Source organism: Rhinopithecus bieti, unplaced genomic scaffold (genome assembly GCF_001698545.2).
Source record: "Rhinopithecus bieti isolate Rb0 unplaced genomic scaffold, ASM169854v2 repeat_12440, whole genome shotgun sequence".
Lineage (NCBI taxonomy): Eukaryota > Metazoa > Chordata > Mammalia > Primates > Cercopithecidae > Rhinopithecus > Rhinopithecus bieti.
The window spans coordinates 1-429 of NW_016905344.1; the positions used below are offsets into that span (position 1 = coordinate 1).

Sequence of the window (429 nt, forward strand, 5' to 3'; positions counted from 1 at the left end):
AGAAACAACCCTTCTAGCTGGGGTTTGGGTCAGATCCTGATTCTGCTCTCCTTTGTTTTCCACTTTTATTTTTTAAAACCAGAACATTTATTGCATGACTAATCGCTGACATTCTTAAGATGAACTGGATGCTGCAACAGCTGCCCTCTTGGGTTTAGGTGTTGTTCCTTCACGGAATCCATGCCTGAATCTGCGGTATACAATTTTAGGTGCCTCATTCGACCAGTTCCGGTGGTATTTCGTCTTTTAGCCTTGGCACTCCAGTTATACTTTCTCTTGCGCTTGGCAGGGTAGCCACATTTGCCACAGGTCGACTTCTGAAGGTGGTAGGCCTTAGAGCCACAGCGGCGGCACAATGTGTGCGTCTTATTGCGACGCTTTCCAAACGATGACGTTCCCTTCGTCATCTCGCTTCTGCAGCCGAGACCA

The 429-nt window shown here is 47.8% G+C and overlaps 1 pseudogene across 1 annotated transcript; it reads right to left on the reverse strand.

Annotated features, from left to right (window-relative positions):
• Nucleotides 1-63: 63 nt before the first annotated feature.
• Nucleotides 64-423, reverse strand: LOC108526109 (60S ribosomal protein L37 pseudogene; annotated as a pseudogene). The gene has a single exon (XR_001884412.1). The product of XR_001884412.1 is annotated as a 60S ribosomal protein L37 pseudogene (transcript).
• Nucleotides 424-429: the final 6 nt, after the last annotated feature.